The sequence below is a fragment of the Capra hircus genome, chromosome 11 (genome assembly GCF_001704415.2).
Source record: "Capra hircus breed San Clemente chromosome 11, ASM170441v1, whole genome shotgun sequence".
NCBI classification, from domain to species: Eukaryota; Metazoa; Chordata; class Mammalia; order Artiodactyla; family Bovidae; genus Capra; species Capra hircus.
The window spans coordinates 869008-891698 of NC_030818.1; the positions used below are offsets into that span (position 1 = coordinate 869008).

The window sequence follows — 22691 nt, forward strand, 5'->3', positions numbered from 1 at the left end:
AGGTCCTGTGCCTCCCCGGTCGGGCACTGGGGTGACCAGCACTAGGTGGTGTTTAGTCACTAAATCATGCTGGTTTATTTGTGACCCCGTGGACTGTAGCCCGCCAGGCTCTTCAGTTCATGGGATTTCCCAGGCAAGGATTCTGGAGTGGGTTGCCATTCCCTTCTCCAGGGAACTTTCCCAACCCAGGGATTGAACCCACGTCTCCTTCTTGGCAGGAGCATTCCTTACCCCTGAGCCACCAAGGAAGCCTTGAAATCCTGTGCAGTTACAAGTGATAGAAACCCAAAAAGAGAGTCTACTGGCTCAGGGGATTTTTCCCTCAAGCCAAGTCTGAAGGTCAGCCACTTTCAGGCACAGCTGGACCAGAACCTGTCCGTGTCCCCAGGACTCAGATCTCTCCATCTTTCTCTGCTGCTGCCTACTTTGGGAGTGAGATAGTGGCACAATCGCCTCCTATCTGCTCCCCTTACCCTGTGAGACCCTGGCGCCCAACCCAGCAGAGCCATGTAACATCAGACAGTAGAGCTTGGCTCCTTGCCCTAGGAACTGGCACCATGCCCAGAAAAGGGGGAGCTAGGCTCTGAATTTGGGAGCTGTACTTCCCAGAAAGCAGAGTTCAGGAGACTCCCTGAATGTGAGTGATTTCACGGACACTCCTGGGAAGGCACCTCCTCCACTCTGCAAATGCGGCTCTTTTCCAGCAAGACAGACCCCATCAGAGTGGAGAAAGATGACCCTGAGCCTTGTGTACAGGTCTCACTTTTTACTCCCTGCTTCACCCCATCCCTGGCCTTGACGTTCATCTCTGACACCTGCTAGACTCCTTCCTGTCCTCCCCTCTGCTTGGTCCTGATGGCTGGTAATTAATTGACTAATTCTTTGTCCTTTAACCCCATCCGTGCCTTCCAGATGGCTTTTGCACACCTGGTATCTGACCTTCGAGTCACCCTCAGCTCTGCCCAGTGGGCTTGCTGGACCCAGTCTTGTATTTGTTTGCTTCTTCGCGGTGCACTCTTGGGCTGTCCTGGTACAAGTCTGGTCACTCGATGTGCCTACAGCGTGACGTCTGTCACCTACGACGCCGGGCATCATTGTTTTGTTGTTGTTGTTCAGTTGCCAAGTCGGGTCTGACTATTCATGGCCCCGTGGACTGCAGCCTGCCAGGCTTCCCTGTCCCTCACCATGTCCTGGAGTTTGCCCAAGCTCATGTCCATTCAATCAGTGATGCCAACTAACCATCTCATTCTCTGCCACCCCTTTCTCCTCCTGCCCTCAGTCTTTCCCAGCTTCAGGGTCTTTTCAAATGAGTCAGTTCTCGAATCAGGTGGCCAAAGTGTTGGAGCTTCAGCTTGAGAATCAGTCCTTCCAATGAGTATTCAGGGTTGATTTCCTTTAGGATTGACTGGTTTGATCTCCTTGCAGTCCAAGGGACTCTCAGGTGTCTTCTCTAGCACCACAGGTCGTAAGGATGCATTCTTCAGTGTGTATCCTTCTTTATGGTCCAGCTCCCACATCCGTACATGATTACAGGAAAGACCATAGTCTTGACTATATGGACATTGTTTTTTAATAGCCTGGAATCCCTTCCTTTGTGCAACTCCTCGACCCTCTGTGACCTGACCTTGACCCGTGTGCCGTGTCAGTGGACCAGAGAGTCCAGGTGCTGTGTCCCTTGCAGCGGAGCAGAAAGGTGGTCACAGTCTGTCTGCAGGGCCCCCTCCTCTGCCCTGGAGCAGCCCCAAGCCCAGCTGAGTTCAGCAGCCTCGGAGTGAGCAGCAACAACCCATTCATTTCCCACGGAGACACCCGACAGTGGGAATGTTTCTGTCCTGGGCTGCACAGGCTCTGAGCTCAGAATCCAGCTTTCCTGTTGCCACTGCGAGCGTCTCTGTAGCTTCTAATAACATTTTCCCTTTTTTGCTTGAATCAGCAAGAGCAGTTTCATTTGCTTTCCAGGACCCTAGCTGATATTCTAGGGCCGTGCTTCATCTTTTCTGGTTTTGTCGATTTATCGGGGCTTTTTAAAAATGCCTCCCTCCAAAGCTTCTGTTCAAACTCTTTCTGGTCACACTGGCAAGTCTCCTGCAGCGTGTTCTCGGATTTGGTTCATACATCTTGCCTGCTGCCAGGACCCCGCTGTTCTGGGGTGGATCTGGGCTGCAGTCCAGGAGACACAATTCTCCACTCTGACACCATCTACATGCCCAGATGTTCCTTCCATATACTTCCTGTCTCCTCCTTTCACTGCCAAAGTCACGAACTTCCAGTGAAAGAAGGAATGAAACCACCTGTAACACCAATTCCTTCAATTTCCTCCCCAGAACTTCAAAGTAAATAGAAATAGATTGGATTTAGACTCATGGGCTCACAGACCATCCCACTTGAAAGAAAACTTAGAAACCATCACAGTCTTTACTCAAGTGCCATCTTCAATGGATTGGTTGTGCCTAACTGGGTTTTACATCTGGACTCTGAAAGGTGCTGTGAGGGATTGATGATGCCTGTCTGGGTGTGGTAATGAAAGTACCAGCCTACAATCTGATGATTAAATGACTCTCTCTCCTCCAGGTACCTTCTCTGCGTTTTACAAACGAGGAAACTGAGTCACGCACATAGTGTACTAAGTTGTCTAAAGCCAGGACATTACAGGAAGCCAGGGCAGATTTGAAGAGAGAGTTTAGGTTGTCAGACCTTTCCTGTCAATGACAGTGATTTCTCTTCTGGTTGGAGTCCAGTCTCCTGTGACTTTGTCAAAGTCGGCTTGCGGGTTTACATGCTGTGGATTCTATGCTCAGCCACTCCTGCACATTCCAGCAGGATCTTGTGGGTGCCTATGGGGCAATAGTCATAGAAGACTTTCACAATCTGATGCCCTCAGGCAGTCTAGGGGGTGCCGGGCCTGAGAGCTCACCCATTAAGAGGGGACCTTTTATCAAAGCGCAACTGGAAAACTTCAGAAACTGCTGTCCCAAATGAAACATACTCGAGTTCACTTCAAGTGGGCAGAAAACAAACCCAGGAGACCCTGGCCCAAACGCTTAAAGCTCATCACACTTGAGACGTGAAACTGGGTCCAAATCTAGACCTGACATGACTCTGGGAGCTTGCTATGGAAAAGGGGAGACAGAAGGTCTTCAACCTTCCTGGGAACACCAGCTCCTTAATTTTACATTTAAATTCTTTTTTCCTTTTGGCTGAACTACAAGGCATATGGGATCTCAGTTCCCAGACAGATCTCACACGGCTTCGGCCAGCAATGTCTTGAAGTGGGGTGTGGGTTCCCAGCCAGAGACTGGCCTGGGTTTCAGCAGTGAAAGCACCAGATCCCAGCCACTGGACCAGTGGTCAGTGACAAGTACCGTGGTCCTTCGATTTTGCAGGAAAGAATTTCCACAAAGATGGAAAGTAGTGAAGCAAGTAAAATGTTTATTAAGAGGAAAAAGAGTATAGTAGGTGTGGATAGACACTCGGGCAGACTCAGAGGGACAGTCCCTGAGTTGCTAAGTCGCACCCTCATGGCAGGTTGAATTGCTTTTATGGGGCATTTCTTCTGGGTTTCCTTTGGCCAATCATTCTAATTTGCCTGGTTCACAGTCCATATCGTTATACCTCAGAATCTCTCCATGCGTGTGTACACATCTCTTAGCCAAAATGCGTCTTATGGAAGAGGCATATGGGTACAGTATCCCTTGACATGACTTCCCTTTGACCTCCAAGGAGCCTTTTCTATGCATGTGTGGTCGGGAGGTCTCCTGACTTCCAAACGAGAAATATGTGGCCTGGGCAGGGTTCAGTGTCCTCCCTTAATTGTCTAGCTGTTCTCATCTTGGAGTTTCAGTCAAGAGAGAATCAATCTCCAATTACTTTACCCTGGGGGGTGCCCATCTGCCTCCTGCCTGAAGACCAGGGATCGAAATCACCCGCTGCATTGGAAGCGTGGAGTCTTAACCACTGGACCACCAGGGCAATTCCAAGTACTTTATTTACAAGCACCCATTCTGTTTAAGAGACCTGGGTTTGATTCCTCGATGGGGAAGATCCCCTGGAAAAGGCAATGACAACCTCCCCCAATATTCTTGCCTCAAGAATCCCACGGACAGAGGAGCCTGGTGGGCTACAGTCCATGGGGTCGCAAAATCAGACATGACTTAGCGACTAAACCACCACCACCATTCTGTTTAAATGTCCTAACAGGCAAAATGCACTGCTAGAATTAGCAGGAGGGGGCGCGCTCAAGGATGGTGAAGACTCTGCAGAAGCACTCAGCTCCAGGATCTGGAGTGGCCGCCTGCAAACATTAGCTCAGCAAGCCCCTGGGAGACTGGCTTTCCTCCTGGGCCAAGCAGCCCCCAGCGATAAGAATCACAAGACTGATGCTCTGTGGGGGGAGGCAGTTCTGGACTGGGGCCCATTCTCGGGACAGTCGTCAGCGGCCTTAGTAATGGGACAGCATCCTGTTTTATTAAAAGCCTGTTGCTGGCCAGGAAAACTGTCTGCTGTGTGGGCAGCGGCCCAATATTGCTGCGGGCAATTCCAAGTCAGTCCTTTGAGTTGACATCAAACCAGGAAAGAACAGGACTAGTTTTCAGTCGATGAAGCAGTACTTTTTCTTTCTCTCTTTTCTCAGGCGGTTCTCTCTCGTGTTGCACCGTGCACATTTTGGCTGCGCCGGACGCACGCGAATCTTCAAGCCGGCTGCAGTTGGAGTCCACCTCCCCTGCCCTCCTGCCCCTCTCCCTCTCCTCCTTCCTCTCCCCTCCCCCAGAGCCCCGCCCTTGCCTCCCTGGCCTTCCCAGCCCCCAGCCCCGCGGTAGACACCCTGAGCGGAGGGAGGCCCAGACGTGGCCTGAGGCTATTTACAGGGTCGGGGTGGGGAGGGGAGGGAAACCGACTGCTTTGTGTATCTTCGGAGTCTGGAAACTCGACAGAATGCCTCCATTTCCAAGGAAGCCCTCATTTGCAGGTTTCCAAAAATAAAAAATAAAAGGAGACGCACTTCAAAAGGATGCAGAGGAAAAGCTGTTTTCTCTGTGGGCCGATTTGTTTATTATTATTTTATTCTCTAGCATTAGATTTGTTGAAGGTAGGCAAGGACTGTCATTTTTTTCCCCATATTTTTATTTTGCTTTCCTCTTTTTTTTTTGCCGTATCAGTGTAGAGGGCAAATAATATTTGAAGAGATGTCTATGAAATGCTCATTTCATACATGTCTGTGGGAAACAGGTTTTGTGTAAACTTTTATATTCGGATTTTCAGCTGAGGTTATGGATGACCGGAATCTCCCTTCAGGTTGTAAATTAAAATCGCTCAAATGGTGTCACTTTTACAAATTAAAAGAAATTAAATGTGCTTCAACACAGATTTTTAAAATAATTTCAAGAAAGTTATAAAAGCAGTTTCAATATGCTGGTTAGTTGTGTGTACCTGATTTTGCTGGCTCTTTGGAAAATTTGGAGTGGATAGTGCCCATAGCAATAAAGAGTATGTTAATTTACTAGCTGCTTTTTAACCCTGCATTCAAGCACTAAACTTCATGTAGTGCCAGAAAATGGTACATGTTTTTAATATTTCTAAAGATAGTGGCATTAAGAGTAATTCAGAAAAGAAAAATATAAAATGCACTTGAAAATGTGTTACTTCACCTGTGAACACTGAATTTCAACTTAAGGATAAACATATGCCATTTTTAAAGTTTCTTTTGTTTACCACATTATTTATGAATCACTGTACTGATGTAAGCCCGAAGTCATGTAAACTCACAGGTTTTGCTACATATTTTAATATTGTATGCATGCAATTTAGAGTTGTTTTCAAAATCTTGGGGAGAGATAATATATGGCACACAAAAAAGAGTGATATATATCATGTTAAATCTGGTGTACTTTTTCCTAAATTGTGTCTTCAAGATGTAAGAAAGTCAATAGATTGGATTCTTGCCCCCATACTCTCTGGTTACTTAAGAGAAATGAGATTATCTCTATGGTGAGGGAAAAGATATAGAACACGGTAATTTTTTTTTTTTTTTTTGGAGAGGGGGAAAGGCTTGATCAGCTCACAGTGTACTGGCTACTGTGTCGTTGTGGTAAAATCCAAACATTAACTCCAAGCTTTAATAGTGCACTTTCCTGCAGGTCACTGGGACGGAAGCCCATCCAATATTGTCGGGCAAAGGCCCAAGATGAGAAACAAGTAAAACACAGATGCAAGGTCTTTCCTCGTGCAGCTAAACATTTGTAATTAAGAAAACTCCAGTAGTTCCACGGTAATCTGTCTCTAGATAAATGTATTCGTAACCTTCGGCTCCCAAGGGAAAAAAAAGAAGCCTTCCTTCTGTTGCAAGAAGGGGGACCCCTTCCAGGACCTGAAACTGGGCTCTTGCCTAACACTCGGAAATGAATTGTCAGAGGAGACGCATGTGCTGACAAAGCAAGAGATTTTATTGGGAAAGGGCACCCGGGTGGAGAGCAGCAGGGGAAGGGAAGAGAAGAATAGCTGTTCAGGAGAATAGCTCTGCCACGTGGCTAGCAGTTTTATGGGATTAGTTTCTGGGTTGTCTTTAGCCAGACATCTGACTCAGAGTCCTTCCTGGTGGTGCACGCCTTGTTCAGCCAAGATGGATGCCAGAGAGAAGGATTCTGGGAGGTGGTCTTGTTAGGGGAAGCACACTGATTGAAACCACCCACCCTGGCCAGGCACCATAGTAACCATTTGCATGAGTTGTTTTATGACAGGAGATCCTGGTAAGGAATGCGGAACTAGTAAGCCACCACCAACCAGAAGAGTTCAGGAAAGGTCTAAAGGAGACACCACGTGTCTGTCCACTTCCCAGAATCCCTCTCGCTAGCATCCATCTTGGCTGAGCCGTGCATGCGCCACCAGGAAAGACTCTGAATTAGAATGACTGGCCAAAGACCACTGGGAAACTAATCCCATCACCATAAAACCCGAGACTGCGAGCCACGCGGCAGAGCAGTTCTCCTGGGTTCCCTTCCCCTGCTGCTCTCCCCCCGGGTGCCCTTTCCCAGTAAAATCTCTTGCTTTGTCAGCACATGTGTCTCCTCGGACCATTCATTTCCGAGTGTTAGACCAGAGCCCAGTTTCGGGCCCTGCAAGGGGTCCCTCTTTCTGCAACAAATGGCGACTCTGGCGGGGACTCTTCTTCTCTGAGACTGACATCCTGACCACTTGGGGTACTCAGGGGCCAGCTTGCCTGCCAATGGACCAGACTCAGTGGCCGCAACTGGGACCCTTTTGTCCCTGGTCTCCTCCTGACGCGGACAACTGGCCAGAGTGCCCCGACCGGTAAGGAACAAGAGACTTTATTGACCTCTGTCCTCTTCCCTCTCTCTTTCCTCTCCTTAACCCTTCCTATCCTTCCCTGTTTTTCTAGTCCCCCGGTGCTGGATGCAGGAATCTGGTCGAAGGGCCCTCGGCCTGAGCTGAGGATTGGAGACTGATCACCTCCTCTTGGCAGAGAACTTGAATTCTGGTTCTGGTCTGGCCTGATTTCTGGTAGGGCTGAGTTCCAGTCCTCCCTTCTCTGGAGGCCCAGGGAAAAGTCCCATAACACCTGGGTATCTGTAGGTGGCAGGAGACGTCTGTAAGGCCACCCCTTTCGCCCCTCTCTCCCGCCTCTTCCCCCTTCTTCTTTCAACCTGGCTTCCTTTCCTCCCCTTGAAATTTTTGAAGACTTGAGATATTTTACTTGATCAGAAGTTCTGTGTCTCTGTAGGAGGTTTCTGAGAGACTGTATTCTCGTGTTTAAGGGAGTGTCTGATGAGGACTGCCGGGCTTATGTGTGTGTGTTTTAACTCTGTGTGCTGTGTTGTGGTCTTTGATGGCCATTTTGCTTTGGCCACCATGTGGTTTAGACCTGCCGGCATTTTGTTAGAACTTGATTTTCTTTCCCTGTGCCTTGAGACGAGGGCTCTCAGGAACACTTACCTAGACCATCTCTAACTTCTGACACTGAGGAAAAAGGGAAAAGAGACTCTAAAAATTTTATTTATTTTGACTGTTTTTTTTTATAAACTAGTAAATTTTATATTGTAATCTCTAATTCATGACTAAACTTAGAAAATGAAGCTAGTTCTTGCACTGTGTCTGTCTAAATATGTCTTGGTATGTCTTTGTCTCTGGGTAATATTTTTGAGGTTAATTTGTAAATGAGCTCTATTTAATTGGCTTAAAAAAAGGTAAGCGCTTACAAATCAAATAATTCTAAATTAAACAATAAATTCCAGGTTCATGTGAACTGGGAAATATTCAGTATTAAATACCTAATATTAATATTTGTTTGTTGACCTGTCTAATATAGACATGTCTTAAAGTAATTAACATTAAGTAGAATGTTTTCATTGTATAAGTTAAATATTGTATCTGTTACAAGTTTGTCAACAAGGAAATTACCTCAAGTGAAGAAACTTGTAAAAAATGTAAATGAGATATGAGCTTTTATATAAACTCTATTAAGAATAATTATTCTTTAAAAACATCTGTCTAAAATAGTCTTTCCAGATTGGCATAACTTAAATTTCTAAGGGTTGTGCCAAGTGTGCTAAACGTTGGAAGTCTTTTGAATAGTTAGGTCATTTCCAAATAAGATAAGATTTTAAGAAGAGATAAGAAAGCCTTCTTCAGCTATCAATGCAAAGAAATAGAGGGAAACAACAGAATGGGAAAGACTAGAGATCTCTTCAAGAAAATTAGAGATACCAAGGGAATATTTCATGCAAAGATGGGCTCGATAAAGGACAGAAATGGTATGGACCTAACAGAAGCAGAAGATATTAAGAAGAGGTGGCAAGAATACACAAAAGAACTGTACAAAAAAGATCTTCACGACCCAGATAATCATGATGATGTGATCACTAATCTAGAGCCAGACATCTTGGAATGTGAAGTCAAGTGGGCCTTAGAAAGCATCACTACGAACAAAGCTAGTGGAGGTGATGGCATTCCAGTTGAGCTGTTTCAAATCCTGAAAGATGATGCTGTGAAAGCGCTGCACTCAATATGCCAGCAAGTTTGGAAAATTCAGCAGCGGCCACAGGACTGGAAAAGGTCAGTTTTCATTCCAATTCCAAAGAAAGGCAATGCCAAAGAATGCTCAAACTACCACACAACTGCACTCATCTCACATGCTAGTAAAGTAATGCTCAAAATTCTCCAAGCCAGACTTCAGCAATACGTGAACCGTGAACTCCCTGATGTTCAAGCTGGTTTTAGAAAAGGCAGAGGAACCAGAGATCAAATTGCCAACATCTGCTGGATCAACGAAAAAGCAAGAGAGTTCCAGTAAAACATCTATTTCTGCTTTATTGACTATGCCAAAGCCTTTGACTGTGTGGATCACAAGAAACTGTGGAAAATTCTGAAAGAGATGGGAATATCAGACCACCTGACCTGCCTCTTGAGAAATCTGTATGCAGGTCAGGAAGCAACAGTTAGAACTGGACATGGAACAACAGACTGGTTCCAAATAGGAAAAGGAGTACGTCAAGGCTGTATATTGTCACCCTGCTTATTTAACTTCTATGCAGAGTACATCATGAGAAACGCTGGGCTGGAAGAAACACAAGCTGGAATCAAGATTGCCAGGAGAAATATCAATCACCTCAGATATGCAGATGACACCACCCTTATGGCAGAAAGTGAAGAGGAACTAAAAAGCCTCTTGATGAAAGTGAAAGAGGAGAGTGAAAAAGTTGGCTTAAAGCTCAACATTCAGAAAACGAAGATCATGGCATCTGGTCCCATCACTTCACGGGAAATAGATGGAGAAACAGTGGAAACAGTGTCAGACTTTATTTTTTAGGGCTCCAAAATCACTGCAGATGGTGACTGCAGCCAAGAAATTAAAAGACGCCTACTCCTTGGAAGAAAAGTTATGACCAACCTAGATAGTATATTCAAAAGCAGAGACATTACTTTGCTGACTAAGATCCGCCTAGTCAAGGCTATGGTTTTTCCTGTGGTCATGTATGGATGTGAGAGTTGGACTGTGAAGAAGGCTGAGCACCGAAGAATTGATGCTTTTGAACTGTGGTGTTGGAGAAGACTCTTGAGAGTCCCTTGAGCTGCAAGGAGATCCAACCAGTCCATTCTGAAGGAGATCAACCCTGGGATTTCTTTGGAAGGAATGATGCTAAAGCTGAAGCTCCAGTACTTTGGCCACCTCATGTGAAGAGTTGACTCACTGGAAAAGACTCTGATGCTCGCAGAGATTGGGGGCAGGAGGAGAAGGGGACGACCGAGGATGAGATGGCTGGATGGCATCACAGACTCGATGGATGTGAGTCTGAGTGAACTCCGGGAGATGGTGATGGACAGGGAGGCCTGGCGTGCTGCGATTCATGGGGTCGCAAAGAGTTGGACACGACTGAGCGACTGAACTGAACTGAACTGAACTACTGAACACTAATTTTCTTTTACAGAAAAACTAAAGAAATTTGAGACTATAAATAAATAATGTTTGGTGCCATCCTAAAATGTTCTCAGAAACCAAGGGTTTTAGAAATTATCACTGGTATTTATGTTCACCCATCTATAAAATGCTAATATAAAAGTTAGTTCTTGGTTGCTAAAGAAAAGTAAATAGTGTTTTCAGTAAAAAAAAAAAAAATAAGGAAAAGGTATGAAAAAATACTAAAAAGAGTTATGCATGGTCAGGATTTTCTAAAATTGGATTACAATTAGTTAGATAAATGGATTTTGTTGGGAATGACACAGCCATAGAAAACGCGTTAGAGCCAATTAGGTCCACATGGCGGAGCTGACTGTGACTAGACCTTGAGCCTTGGTATTTATGCCCATTGTGACATATCAACAAGCTAAATGATACACCCATCAGCTCAATCTGACCAAAGTTCTAAACCCTTTTGATTGATCTTTTCGATAAAACTTCCTAAATCAAATTCTTTTGAAGTTCTTTTGACCTCTAGTTAACTTTGGGGTGCTTCAGAGGGCCCCTGAAACATCCCAAAGAGAGATATTAAACTGTGCTTATTTGGTTGGTTAAATTACATGAAAAAGATGATCAAATGAGTAATAAATCCGCTCATGTTAAATGTATGGTAAAATTACTAATACAGATATCCTAGAAATTATATGGAGTTCTTAACATTCTGATATGTCCTGGTATTCTAATGGAAAACCTGATGACTTCACAAAAGTTAGTGGAAGGATGGAATGAACCAGCGAATATGCTTATAACTTTTATGGTTTCTATCTGAAAAATTACGGGTTTGAACCTTATGTTTTCAGGGAGTAGGAAAAACCTTCCTCTCAGACTAATTATGACAATACTTTGGTAAAATTAAACATTATAAACAAAACAATTATATTTTCTCCCCATCTGACTCCTCCAAAAATTGGAAATTCTTAGGTTTCCAGTAAGTTTATCAAATGAGCTAGGAAGGTTATCTCACGGGTACAAAAATCTCAGGAAATTTTTGAGACTTTAAAAAGGGAAGAATTCACCTAGATTTGTTGGCAAAATCTGTGCTAAGCCTTTGGTGTGAGTTTCCCAGCCCTGTCTTATTTTAAAAGTTCAGTCTGAGACTCTATAAATGTTTCAGCAGAATAAAAAGCCTATAATCAATTATGGTTATAAAAATCATCAGACCAAAATCAGTGAGAACAGACCGATTTTGCAAACAAACTAGCCTTAATTTAGTTATATTTGATGAAAATGAGGGCGACTTTAGGGAGAAAAAGATATTTCAAAAAATGTTAAATCCCAGTTTGTTAATGGAGGTCTACATCTAGTAAGACTCATCTCTTACTTAGTTCTTTGCTGTTATGTGATATTCATGTAAAATTTAATTGAATTCTTAAAGAACACCCTAAGTTTGTTTCTGAAGCTCATCTCAGTAATCTGATGAAGATCAGATGCCTCATGACCTGCAACCAGGACTAGAAAAAGACATAATTTAAGGGGCTGTCTCCAGCCTGGATGGAAGGACTTTTTTATCAGGAGATAAAAAGTCTGAGAAGATGACGACATCAGAGGTAGACAGCTTCCCCAAGATGCTGGACCTGATTCGTATGATCATTTATGTTTTCTTGACTTCTTAGACCTTTGCATATAAGTCAAATGCTTTTCAGTCATAGGCCTTATCCTATACTAGTTTTAAAAATCAATCCAATTGTTGGGTTTGTGGCCAATTACCTGTGTCTAGTTCTGGGTTACCTTGGTAAATTTCTCTACTACCAGACTCTAACTGGTTGGCCCTGAGAAAATTTACTTAAAAAAAAAATTAGAGTCATATTTAGGTCACTGTGATATTACTAGATAGGATCCCCTTACTGGGCCAATTAATAATGCCTGCTCTGACTCTGGCCATAAATTTGAGCTTTTTTCTATTACCCAAGCTCAATCAGAACAACAAAAGTTTATGCAAAGGAGGGAAAAATCTCCCACAATTATGGGATGGATTTATATAGATAACACCAGGCTATAGTAATTTAGGTTTAAAGTCTCCTCTGTGTTGGAAACAATGAAATCATACTAAAGATAATCAGTCTAGTGACACTAGAAAACTGGGCTCTGTGCCTTATAGACGGTGCCAGTATATAATTTCCCTGGAAGATAAAGATTCTACAGAGCAGACTAAGTCAGATGACCTGAGATATTCTGGGCTACATCTAATGCAAGCTCTTAACTTAAGTCTTACTTGTAACTTTACTAATACCGCTGGCTATGTTATTTGTATTTCATTTGATTTACAAAACTGCTGTTTCTTACACTGTCAAATGTGTGTCTGAGGCCTCTAATAGAATAATATATAGTCCCATATGAGATCGATGATGATAACAGTGTAACTCTAGGTATGGGAAGAAGCAACAAGAGGGAATATTTTCCTGGACCAAGAGGCTAGTGGTCCAGAGAATTTTGGATACTATTTTATGGCCTAGTCCAGTAACAGCACATTGAGTGGCCTGTCAACAAAATCTTTGTCAAACCTGAGAATGGACATTCTCAGCACCATGGGATAAAATGGACATGAAATGCCCCCGTCAAAATCATGGTCAAGTTTATGAGCAAAAAGGGGCTCTGCCAACTGAAGACTGACACTTGCCATCTACATCTACAAAGATTAAATCATAGCCACTGCAACTGCCGACTTTCAACGCCCCTGAAAGGAGTTCAGGGTGAAAATCAGGAATGAGGCACTCTGTGCTCTGGGAAAAACTGGCAGAACAGGCCTTCAGATAGTTAGATCTTTTCAGGAGAAGATTTTATGAGGCCCAATTCTTGCATCTTCTCATACCTAGAGAAACACTGACATCATTAACGGTGAAATCTGCTTTGGTTATTAAGGAAAAGTTTACAATTAAAAGTCAAAATAGTGTAGCTATGGTTCAGATATCCTGGGAAATAACTAGGTGATGCTATGGGTGTACTTTCAGATTAGACCTTGTATCTCTAAACACTTGAGTTTTCTGAGTCGTGTCAGGCTTGGATGCCACCATTCTCAAAACAATGTCTGCTGGAAGCTAGTAACCTTACTTTTTATAAAACTAGGCAACTGGCTACATGGCTACAAGTCTTCCTGAAGTGCCAGGTCCAGACAGGGTTTCAGGCCTATTCTTCTAATAAGAAATGAGATTTATTTTGTCTAGTAAATTCCAGTTATCACTCCTCCAACTATTTCTAACTGGGTCTGTTACACCAAAATGGCAGACCAAAGGATTTAGATTTTAATCATACAAGACTCAGATCTAGAACTTGGAACTCAGAAATGCTTCCAATTCAGTGTGTATACTCCAAGCTGAGGCAGTCCTATGCTCCATTTTGACAGGAAGTTATCTCAGTCATAGTTGCCTAATTCCCTAAATTAAAACTGAGTAGAACTCTGTGGGGCTCTGGAGTAGAGATCTGTTCTGTGTTCTCCATTTCTTGTCTATAGGATATGGGCTTCATTCAGCCTCCTTGACCTTCCCTGAGCTCCAAAGGGTGGATTCAAACAACTGCAAATCAGGGAAGGGAGGGGATACAGAAACAGGAGAAAAAATCAAAGGTTGGTACAGCCTCCAGACAGAGTCCTGGTTCCTACTCAAAGAAATATGCATAGCAATGTCTTTGAGCCGGATGGGAACTTCAGACTGAACACAAGATTCCTGGAGCACAGCTCTGTTGCCTCACCACCAACCAATCAAAAAGGGTCACAAACCCTGCAACCCTCACCCCAAATGTTGCCTTCTGTTTCCGGGGACCAGAGATGATCATCCCGTTTGGCCCTTGTCTATTTCATCTCTGAGAGGGGCCAACAGTTTCAAACTAAATTGCTGTTACTACAAGGGTGGAAGCTGGTTTCAGATGTGGAACATCCCAACTTAAATCAGGTAGAGACTTCCGCTCTGCTAGGCAGGCCTACGCCCATGCACAGCAGGAAGAAGTTACAGAAGAAAGAGACCTCCGCCCCAATTCCCAAGAAGTACCTTGAGTATGAAGTCTCTCGGGGGGGAGTTGTTAGGGGAAGCATGCTGATTGAAACCACCCACCCTGGCCAGGCACCATAGTAACCATTTGCATGAGTTGTTTTATGACAGGAGATCCTGGTAAGGAATACGGAACTAGTAAGCCACCACCAACCAGAAGAGTTCAGGAAAGGTCTAAAGGAGACACCGCGTGTCCGTCCACTTCCCAGAATCCCTCTCGCTAGCATCCATCTTGGCTGAGCTGTGCATGCGCCACCAGGAAACACTTTGAATTAGAATGACTGGCCAAAGACCACCCGGAAGCTAATCCCATCACCATAAAACCCGAGACTGCGAGCCACGCCACGCGGCAGAGCAGTTCTCCTGGGTTCCCTTCCCCTACTGCTCTCCACCCGGGTGCCCTTTCCCAGTAAAATCTCTTGGTTTGTCAGCACATGTGTCTCCTCAGACAATTCATTTCTGAGTGTTAGACAAGAGTCCAGTTTCGGGCCCTGGAAGGGGTCCCTCTTCCTGCAACAGTCTGACATGTGGTGTCTTCTTTTGACCTTTCCTGAACTCTTCTGGTTGGTGGGGGCTTATTAGTTCCATGTCCCTTACCAGGACCTCCTGTCCTAAAACAACTCAGGCAAATGGTCACTATGGTGCCTGGCCAGGGTGGGCGGTTCCAGTCAGTGTGCTTCCCCTAACACTTCAAGACACTGGATGAGGAATGGGAAGAGCTCAAAGAAAAGCTGTGTTAGAGGCAAGTATTTACATTACGAACCAACTTTTGATCCAGGAAAGAAGTGATAACCTGTTTGGGTTTTCGAAAGCAATTCAATATCCTGGGGTTAAATACAGAGCAGGTTCTCAGAGAAACCTTGAATAATTCAATTGATCTCTTCCAAGAAAGCAGAGGGTGGCATTGTGGTCACAGGAAGCACCATTGATAGTTGTTGTTTTTTTTTTTTTTTTTTCCTGGAAAATCAACTGGGAAAGAAAATAATGTCTGAAACACTTTAAAAATAGGCTGTCTTGGCATCTGGTTCTGCAATGAGATGGTGTAGATTCACTTTCCCTCCTCTGTTTCTCTAAGTACAACTAAAAACCCTGGAAGCTATCCAATGTGTGTGTGTGTGTGGGTTGCTCAGTCACCTCTAACTCTGCAACCCCATGGGCTGTAGCCCACCAGGCTCCTGTATCCATGGGATTCTCCAGGCAAGAGTACTGGAATGGGTTGCCATTTCCTTCTCCAGGGGATCTTCTGAACCCAAGGACTGAACCTAGGTCTCCTTTACAGTTTGAACTACCCAGGAAGCTACTTAATAGGCAATGATAAAAGGATTCTGAAAATTGGAAAAGTAGAAGGTAGACTGGCAGGAATCCTCAAGAGTTGAGAAAACAACTTTTTGAGTTCCCTGAGCTTTTTTACCTTCCATATACCCTGAACAGAGCACCAAAGAGGCACGCCATGTAGGATCACCAATAGGCTCAGACAAAACAAACAAACAAAAAACCCCAAGAGTATCCTGCTATCTCTGGCCAAAGTCCAGGAAAACGAAAACACAACAGAGACCAATAAGTTCCAGCTTCCTCTTTACAACCCAGGGTTCTTGCAGACAGTCCAATCAACCGGCTGCAGAAAAGCCCTGGACACTCCTGGCTCCTGGTTCGAACTGAGATACCATCAGGTGGTTAGAGCCACCCACAGCTGCCACTGCAGTGAAGCCCTCAGTCTCCTTGGCCTCTGTGCAGTGGCATAGGGAAACCTGGACTCACCAGCTTCTTCCTCATTTCCAAAGGTTTCCCAGCAGCATAGTCTCCAAACAAAATAATAACCAAGAAAACAAAATGAAGGGATACACTGAAAATACAGTTGTATCCAAAAGGAACTCTAAAATTGTTCAGGTCACCCAGAGAAAGCCAGCTAAAAAAAAGAAGACTGATGCACAGAAAGAACAAACAGAAAACAAATAAAGTATCAGACTTGGTCCCCATAGGCCAGCGCTTGCGAGTGTGGTAAGTCGTGTCCAACTCTTTGCAACCCCATGGACTAGCCCACCAGGCTCTTCTGTCCATGGGATTCTCCAGGCAAGAATACTGGAGTGGGTTGCCATGCCCTCCCCAGGGGATCTTCCCAACCCAGGGATCGAACCTATTTCTCATGTCTCCTGCACAGGCAGGTGGATTCTTTACCACTAGTGCCGCCTGGGAAGCCCCAAGGAGGCCCCATTTAAGGTCAGTAGTTACCTTCAATGTAAAGGGTATAAGTACACCAATTAAAGGTAGAGACTGGCACAGTGGGTTTAAAAAAGATAACCTGACTGTGTTCTTTACAAGAAACTCACTTCCAGTTCAATGACATAGGTGGAGTGAAAGCAAAGGAAGGACGAACATACACCATGCAAACATCAATCAAAAGGAAGTGGCTATGTTAATATCAAAGTAGACTTTAGAGCAAAGAAGTTTACCATGGGCTAGAGGGAAATTATATGATGACACGTAGGGTTATTCCGGGGTTTCCCTAGTAGCTCAGCTGGTAAAGAATCTGCCTGCTATGCAGGACGCTCCAGTTCGATTCCTGGGTTGGGAAGATCCCCTGGAGAAGGGATAGGCTTCCCATTCCAGTATTCTTGGGCTTCCCTGGTGGCTCAGATGGTAAAGGATCTGCCCGCCATGCGGGAGACCTGGGTTCGATCCCTGGGTTGGGAGGATCCCATGGGGGAAGGCACGGCAACCCACTCCAGTATTCTTGCCTGGAGAATCATGGACAGAGGAGCCTGGCGGGCTACATAGTCCATGGAGTAGCAAAGAGTCGGACATGACTGAGCGACTAAGCACAGCACAATCCAGGGAGAAGACATAGCCATCCTGTGAACCGAACAACATATTTCACAATATGTGAAGCAAGAAGTAAGGCAACTGAAAAGAAAACCATAAAGCCACTGTCGTGGTTGGGAGCTTAAATTTCCATTCACGTCCCACTCTGGACTTCTAGAATTACTAAAGAGAAAATCAGTGAAAACATAGAAAAGAAAAAATACAGGACTCAACAATACCATCAGCTGAAAGGATCTAACTGACATTTATAGAATGCTCTGTACTTCAGCAGCAGAATATACATTCTTTTAAAGGGCCCATGGAACATTTGCCAAGATAAAACATATCCAAACTTTAACAAATTTGAAAGAACTGAAGTCATATGGAGCCTGGCCATAGTGAAATTAAACTAGAAGTCAAAACCAAGAAAATCTCCAGACCACTGAAAACTCAATAATAAACTTCTAAATAAGTCATGGGTCAAACAGGTGATGTCAAAGGAAATTTTAACAATACATAGAACTAAAGAAAGTGAAAATAAATATATTGTGAGCTGCAGCTAAAGCAAAGCTGGAAGGGAAATTTATTGCACTAAATGCTTACATTGGAAAAGAGTTATCTCAAGTAACTAAGTTCCTACTTTGGAAAATCAAAAAGGAACAAAACAAAATAAACTCAAAGCAAACAAAAGGAAGGGAATAAGGAGCAAGAAAGCTGGAAAATAATAGAAAAAATAACTGGAATAAAAAAATAGTCTTCAAGAAAAAAAATCAATAAAGTTAACAACCTCTAGGAAGATAGGCAAAAATAAAAACGGAAGAAAACACAAATAACCAGTATCAGGAATGAAATGAGATACTACAACAAATTCTGGAAACTTTAAAAAGATAATAGGAAAGTACTACAAACAACTCTATGCTTACAGATTCAACAATTTAAAAGAAATGGGCCAGTTCCTCAAAAACCACACACTAGCAAAACGCAGCCAAGATCAAATAGATAAATTATTCAGTCCTATAACTGTTACAGAAACTGAGTTGTAGTTAAAATAATATCCCCAAATAATCTTCAGTCTCAGATATTTTCCCTGGAAAATTTTACCAAACATTTAAAGAACAACTAGGACTTCCCTGATGGTCTGAATGCGGGGTGTCCTGGGTTTGACCTCTGGTCAGGGAACTAGATCCCACATGCCACAACTAAGACCCAGAACAGCCAGGTAAATAAATATTTTTTAAAAAGAACAATTAATGACATTGTACACAATCTCTTCCGGAAAATAGATTTTTAAAAATATGATTATCATTTCTGACATCAAAACCAGCAGAGGCAGTTTAAAAAAAAAAAAAGCTAAAGACCAATATTTCTCAAGCACTTAGATGCAAAAATTATCAACCAAATTTAACTATCCAAATACAGCAGTTTATAAAAGAATAAGGTGCCATGACCAAGATGCATTAATGACAGGTATGCAAGACAGAGTCAATATTTGAGAATCAATCAATATAGTCCTCTATATAAATAGATCAAAGAAGAAAAAGCATATGATCATATTCATTGATTCAGAGAAATCATTTGACAAAGTTAAATGCCCATTAATGACAAAAAGACATCCTCTCAGTACGCTAGGAATAGAGAGGAACTTCTTCAGCCTCACGCACCCTATATCAGACTTTGTATTTAACAGTGAAAGGCTGCATGCATTCACTCTAGTGTCCGGAACAAAGCAGGGATGTTTGCTCTCACCATTCTCACTCAACTCAGTATTGGAGGTTCTAGCCGCTGCGGTGAGGCAGGACAAAGAAAGACAAGTCATACAAATTGGAAAAGAGGACATAAAACTATCTTTCGTTGCAGGCACCGTGATTTCCCACATATGAAGATAAGCTGTCCTCCTGTCATTGGCTGCATTGGCCGGGAAAGTGTTCCCTCTTGTTCAGCAGACTGGCATAGGGCCTGAGAGCACAGCTTGGGCGCGGCAGACCAGGAGGACCCCAGCACCCCCATTCCCAGCTGCACACCCCGGGCGCTTCCCTTGACCTCCCTGGACTTTGGTCCCCTCATCTGAAGTGGAGGTCATGATAGACGCAGGGGCCTGTCATTGTGAGTACTGAGTGAGAGCAGAGCACACGAGACGGTGGGGTACGTTCTGCCGCTGCTGCCGCTGTTGCGTGTGATCCTGTATCATCTGCTGTGCTGCCCCTAGGACTGCCACTGGAGCAAGAAGCCTCATTCTCTTGCTCAGTGGTCCTGTGACTTCTCAGTTCACTCAACCATTCTGAGCCTCAGTGCTTTTATTTATAACATGGGGAGGATAACCCCTTTCTCATAAGATTCTTGTTAAAACCAGATGAAACAACACATTTTTAAAGTTCTCTGAGCACTTTATAATAATATTACAATAATATATAATAATGTTTGTAATAATAATATAATAATGCAGATAGAATTTATTGAATACTTCCTAGCACCAGTGCCGTGGTTTGCTTTTCACTTACAATTTTTCACTTAATCCTTATAACCGTGAGTCATTAGTCTCATTTATGTAGATTGGGAAACTAAGGTCCCCGAGAAGCAATCTGCTCAAAGACACAGCCTGTAAGCAACAGAATCCAGACTTGGACCCCTCACCCCAGATCTGGGCTTCCCAGGTGCCTCAGCAGTAAAGAATCTGCCAGCCAACACGGAAGACACAGGTTCAGTCCCTGGGTTGGGAAGATCCCCTGGAGAAGGAAATGGAAACCTACTCCAGTATTCCTACCTAGGAAATCCAACGGGCAGAGCAGAGGAGCCTTGTGGGCTACACTCCACAGGGTCACACAGAGTCAGACACAGCTTACGGACCAAACGCAACAGCAGCAACCACCTAGGGTCTGGCTGTGTTCGTGCTTCAGAGAGGAAGTAAGCCGGGGAGGGAGAGAGCAGCGTGGCATGCGGGCTCACTCCCACTAGCAAGGTGAGTTTAATCCAGAGAGGGGGCCTCGGGTGCAGTGTGTGACAGGCCGTAGGGGGGCCAAGAGTCACCCTTGGCAGGGGCAACTGGCTCCGAACTAACCACCTGTCTGAGAAATACGGTTCTCTCTGGTAGGACACTGTAGCTAGCACTGGATGTTACTCTGAGAGTGCCTCCATCTCCTTGAAGGAGCCAGTGATTAGACCGAGGCTGACTACGTGCCCAGGTTTAAAAATAACTCCATGACTTCTAATAAGTACTCAGTTGGGACTGAAGTCATCCTTTCAGGTGCAGAAAAGGAAAGCTTGTTTGTACGTCACGGACTTAAAATAGGAGTGGGGTCAGAGGGCCAGCTGGGGCTCACGGGTGCCAAGTGGGCAGTTTCTCAGCTGGTATTTCCTGATATTTCCTGCTTTGGACAGCAGGTTTCTGCCTTTGTTTTTGAGTTGAGAAGGGGTGAAAATGTGCGTTTAAAAGTTCACTTGCTTTTCTTTCTCCTTCTCCACACGTGCCCTTTTCATCCATAACCCACACTCACCTTGAGTGGTTGTTCATGCATTGTCCTGAAATATACTAGGTACAGAAATTAAAACAGGTTAAAACAGGCTACTTTGCTTCTTTCTCCTTAGCTCTATGCAATGGTACATGAAGTTTTTCTTGAATATCTTTGCCCAGAGTGAAACAAAGAGGCCACTAGTTGAATAAATCCCACCATCCCATGATGTACTGAGGTCCCTATGTGTGGGTGGGTGCTCTATGGAAAAACCTCCTTTGCGAAGGAGGGTGGGCCAGAGCCTAAGATCCTAACAATTCTGAGTCTGGGACTTGTTTCCTTTTTATAGTCTGGCTATATTTAGGTCAATGAATTGTATTGAAGATGGACTCATCAGTGATTTCTTTCATTCATGAAATGAATTCTTTCATTCAGAAGTTATTGAAAGGACTTCTGCTCCAGATAGAATAGCATAAAATGGTTCTTCTCTTGTCCTCTCCCACCTTGGGATAATGATAAACTCTGGAAAAAATTCAAGCCACCATTAAGAATGAAAAGGCAAGCCGCAGTGGGAGAAGATATTTGCAAATCCGAAAACTGAGAAGAGGCTTGTATCCAGAATAATTAAAAATTTCCATACATCCAAATGAGTCAAAGATTTGGACAGGCATGTCACCAAAGAAGTTACACAGTTTGCCAAGAAATATGAGCAGCAGAGTGCAACGTGAAATCCCAAGGATACACGTCTATATATCCACCAAAGTGGCTGAGAATAAACAAACTAAATAATACAAAGTGCTGCAGAGGATGTAAGGCAAATACACCTGCCATCCACTGGCTAGCAGGGGTGTAAACTGGCGCTTACCATCACTTTGGAAAATTGTTTGACAGCCCTGAGTGCTAAGCATTGTATATCCCATGGCTCAGCAATTCTACCCCTCTTAATACACCCAACTGAAGTACATACTCCTGTGCACTCAAGACATATACAAAACTGCTCATAACCATCCAGTTACAATAACAGAAGACTGAAAACACCCCAAACATCCACCAGCAGTGGAATGGATAATTCTATTGTGGTGTCCTTCACAATGAAATTGAACAATTGGATGCAACACACAATAACACAGAACTGAAATCATGCTCGATGAAAGAAGACAAAGAAGAGGGTACCGTGCGGGATTCTACGTACTCCAGGTTCAAGAAAGACAGAGTCAGTCAATGAGGGCTGGCACCTAGATGGTAGTTATTTGGAGGGTGTGACGGGACGGAGGCAAAAGGTGGGGTACTTTGGAGGTGCAGCAAATGTCTTGTTTCTAGATCTGGGCAGTGACTCCATAGGTCTGGGCCCTGAGTATTTGTCAAATTCTTATGCTTATCACTCATCTGTTTTTCTCTATGTAGGTTTCACTTCAATAAACAGTTTACTTAAAAGAATGTACTTCAGTTTGCCAAGTTGAAAACAGCTACAACATCTTCATTGCCTTGAAAAGAGTTTTTTTTGTGGGTTTTTTTTTTTTTTTTTTTTTTTTTTGCCATTCAAAAACACGAGAAACCAAGATGCTGGTCTCCCACTCTGAATCAATAAGCAAACAAATTAATAGTAAAGTAAGTGGATTCACGGGCTTCCCAGGTGGCGCTAGTGCTGGAGAACTTGCTTGCAATGCTGGAGATGTAAGGGACTTGGGTTCAATCCCTGGATTGGGAAGATCCCCTGGAAGAGGGGATGGGATCCCACTCCAGTATCCTCGCCTGGAGAATCCCAAGGACAGAGGAGCCTGGTGGACGGCAGTCCACAGGGTTGAAAAGAGCTGGACACAGCTGAAGTGACTTAGCACACGTGCAAGTGGGTTCACAAGTGACTTACTTGTAGACAGTTTACACCCAGTGTCCTAATATCTCCCACCCACAGGCAAGCCAGCCTTCCTTTCAGCAAAGTAGCCTGTTCCCCTCTCAGCCCATCTGCTTCACCGAGTCCATGGAAGGTGGTTACCCCCA

General features: G+C 44.0%; 1 long non-coding RNA gene across 2 annotated transcripts in view; it reads left to right on the forward strand.

Annotated features, from left to right (window-relative positions):
* LOC102171344 overlaps positions 1 to 22109 on the forward strand; it is a 172615-nt gene extending 150506 nt beyond the window's left edge. Inside the window, exons 4-5 of one of the 2 annotated variants that reach the window (XR_001918761.1) lie at positions 19105 to 20203; positions 21043 to 22109. This is a non-coding gene — a long non-coding RNA (uncharacterized LOC102171344). Of the gene's footprint in view, positions 1 to 4630; positions 5936 to 19104; positions 20204 to 21042 lie in introns of those variants that run through there. The other variant, XR_001296245.2, reaches the window with a different exon arrangement.